The sequence below is a fragment of the Anneissia japonica genome, unplaced genomic scaffold (genome assembly GCF_011630105.1).
Source record: "Anneissia japonica isolate Jap-2015-1 unplaced genomic scaffold, ASM1163010v1 scaffold11969_len152608_cov178, whole genome shotgun sequence".
NCBI classification, from domain to species: Eukaryota; Metazoa; Echinodermata; class Crinoidea; order Comatulida; family Comatulidae; genus Anneissia; species Anneissia japonica.
In genome coordinates, this window is record NW_022711386.1 from 45,448 (window position 1) to 49,103 (window position 3,656).

The 3,656-nt window shown below is 34.2% G+C and overlaps 1 long non-coding RNA gene across 1 annotated transcript in view; it reads left to right on the forward strand.

The window, feature by feature from the left end:
• LOC117107453 overlaps positions 1–3,397 on the forward strand; it is an 8,784-nt gene extending 5,387 nt beyond the window's left edge. Inside the window, exons 2-3 of the long non-coding RNA XR_004445232.1 lie at positions 2,673–2,882; positions 3,189–3,397. This is a non-coding gene — a long non-coding RNA (uncharacterized LOC117107453). The remainder of the gene's footprint in view (positions 1–2,672; positions 2,883–3,188) is intronic.
• The last annotated feature ends 259 nt before the right edge of the window (positions 3,398–3,656 follow it).

The window sequence follows — 3,656 nt, forward strand, 5'->3', positions numbered from 1 at the left end:
TTCTTAGGAATGTCTAAATTCAGTTAAACTAGCAATTCCGTATTATATTTATAAATCTTTATAACATTATACAAAAATTAGATTTTTCTTAAAAATTGAAATTTTGCCGGGAATGGGGCTTTAAGGAAATATATTCAGGCCGTGTTTATGCAGATCTGAGTAAACAAAATTTAAATCCTAGATTTACAAAAACATGAAAATGTCATACAATTTAATGTAATTAAAAAATCGAAAGGTCCACTGATTAATCTCAGATAAGAAAGTATAATACATACTCCAAGTATTGAAATACACGCCATCGTGTTGGGATTCAATATTTCGACATTAATTATGTCATCATCAGGAATGAAAAAATTATCCATATTAGCAAGCTTATAGGCCTATGCACTAGTACCAAAAGTGTTTAACCAATCAAAACATTACCTCTAGTAGGTGACATAGCAGTGATTTAAACAAAAGATCAAAACATTCTTACTCTAATGATCAAAGATACCTACAAAAACAAAGAAAGCTCTTTTGAAGCTCTAGCCCATTGTTAAGCAAAAGGTGTATAGTCTACGTATAGCGAACGCTTCTTTAAACAATAGGATAGACCAGTTTCGGGAGCTGTCAATAATGTTAGTACTAGAAAATATTAAACCTAATTTATTACTTACATTACAGACGACATTATCATTTTCAAGTATACCCTGTAATCTTAAAACATATTGGAATGCCTCATAGTTTTTAACATGATCAAATATAACACTATCAGATCGTGAAGAATGTTCTTTAAGTCTAGTTATTAAGCACCTATTGTCCATAGAGAAACTTTTCTCTATGATCTGTCTTACCAATATAATCACTATTGCAGCCTGGACATTTAAAATGATAGACAACAGAACTTCTGTACTCCTTAGGGGTTTGATCCTTAGTAGATATAAAATGAGAAACATTTTTATAACTGCCATAAAGTTATGAATTTTACCTCTTTAATTAAGTGTTTCTTTACCTTATTTAAACATCTACGTAAAATGACCTCACCTGGTTTTCCTAGATAAGGCAATCTAACCCAAATCTTAATCAAGTTATCATCAGTAGGCCTATGTATACATTTAGGTTCATTTAATTTCTTAACAACTTTTAAAGGATACCCATTCCAAGACATAAACTTCCCGATGTTACTAAGCTCTGTTTGAAGTTTTTCAGGAGTACATAATCTGTGGCTCTAGAAACTAAACTACGAATCCAGGAGATCTTATGGTTCCATGGAGCAAAACTATCATAATGGACATATTGACCTGTATGTGTATTTTTACGATATATACTCAAGCTTCCTACACTGTTGTTAAATTGTAAATCCAGAAAGTGTACTGTGTCACTGTTTTCAAATGGTTCAAAAGTAAAATTTGTCTATGAAAAGCATTGAAGTACCTTAGAATTTGCGGGAAATCATTGGGCTTAGCTAATACTAGCGTGTCGTCAACAAAACGAGTATAAAACTTAATAGTACCTGATTCAATAAGTTTAGGAACAATAGACTCTTCTAGTTCAGTCATTAAAATATTAGCTAATACTGGGCCAAGAGGCGAACCCATTGAGACAACATCAGTTTGTTTATAAAATTTATTATTACATGTAAATACAGTTTTAGTACAGCAATCTCTAAGTAGTTTCCTTAGCGAATTTTTCTTCAAGGGGAAGTGCGGGGATGAGACAAATAAAGTGGCCATATACATTGGTTATTTAATGTTTCCTGAGTTCGGGAAAAATACTTTAAAAATTCAAAACGTTGAAATGTAACGATAATTAGAGGAACAAAAGATGATGTGATGAGACGGGAAAATCAGGTGAAAACGAGGCTGATCACTTTTTTCAGTAGCTTGGTAGCATTTTCTAACCAACTCATTAATATTCAAGACCAGTCTGTCAATTTTTGGCGAGCAACTGATCGAAAAATCGTCCCGACGATCGAGCAACTAGCCTAGACAATACATAACAGTAGTGTGAAGTCGTGAGTATTTGTGATCGTTTACGTACGCAGTTACAGAGAGACGGTTTAGTCAACGTCAATTCAATCATGGAGGAATAATTCAATTGAATTAATAAACGTATATCAGTCCGATGACTTGTTTGTTTATAATTAGGCCTATGCCTAGGATTAGCACAGTCAGTGTCTACCCAGCAGCAGTCCAGTATCGCACTCCTGACCAGGACACTGCTCCAGTCCCGCAGCAGGTGAGTTCGCACGCAGCCTTATCCAGCTGACGGTAAAGTTAGTAGGTTTCTACTACTAGCCTAGAATTGTCATGCCATGGCGACTTTGTCACATTAATTATTTTTTTTTCATAATAGGCCTAGGTCCCTAGTAGGCCTACTAATAATACTATAAGGCCTAGTTATATGCCTGGTCCTATGAAAAACTGTCTAGGCCTAGGCCTAAATGTCTAAAAACTGCACTGTCTAAATAAAAGGGGTGATGTGCTATAACTCTACAGTATATCACAGAGCCAACACCAATTCCTGTAACAATAAGATTATTATTGATATACTGTAGGCCTAGAAGTTAGGCTACACAACAATAACGCCCCATTAAATAACATGGTGCATATGTTACTCCAAACCCAACTTTCAGCTGTTGTTGAAATGTGGAATTCAAATAAAATATATACAGTATATATATTTTTTTGTAGGACAAGATATGTGATATGCCGAAACATAACACTCTGGTCACATAGGTATTTGCCAGTCGCCATGATAAGACAAACATACCACAACATTTGCCATGAGTACAACCACCCAACATTGGCATCTACGAAAGAAGGTGGTACAAAGTATACAAGCACCCAAGACGTTAGCAAGAAACACTCTGGTTGTTTGCTGAAAGCTACACACAATTTAAGGTGAGCAAAAGAAAATTAAGTGAATATCTCATCACTGTTCAGTCAGAGTACATGAAACAAATATATTGGAATTTTAAAAAAATATCAGCATGGTGTGTCAGTTTTATTAAGAAGCAACAATAATACATTACACACTAGCAGACAGGAAGTCTTCAATCAAGTAATTAAAAAATCTGAAAATACTGTCAATTGATGAATGTCTATCCAGATTAGTGTATACAGTATCTGAGTATGGTATGTTATTGATAAAGCAGCAAATGCTTGGTTTTGCATTATTGTAACTAAGGTATACTTATTTCTCAATAGGAGCAAATGACAGGCTCAAATGTATGTAATGCAAACAGTTCAATCTGTGTGGACATGATGAAATGGACATGTCCAATCCGTGGTTAGCAGAAGTTGGCGATGCTCAGAGCTCTGCAGCAAGTGATTGAGCCCAAAATATTTCAAAAGAATTAAATTAAAATGATTTATCTAGTGATGTGATTTTTTTTTTCTGAAGATATACTGAAATGCCACACACTTAAGTTTTTGTATTTTGTGCATCTGGTTTATATTGCAGCATCTGGTTTATATTGCATGCCAAATTTATAATAAATAAATAAATACTGTACCAGTATTACTGTACCTGTTTCATTTGCAAAATATGTTTAATATTATTAAATAATAATAGTGTAGTTTAATATAGCGCACAAATCCATCTCAGGGCGCTTGAAATGTGGAGTAGGAACTCGATCAATGACTTTCTTTGCCCCTAAGGGTCCCTTCGTGTCT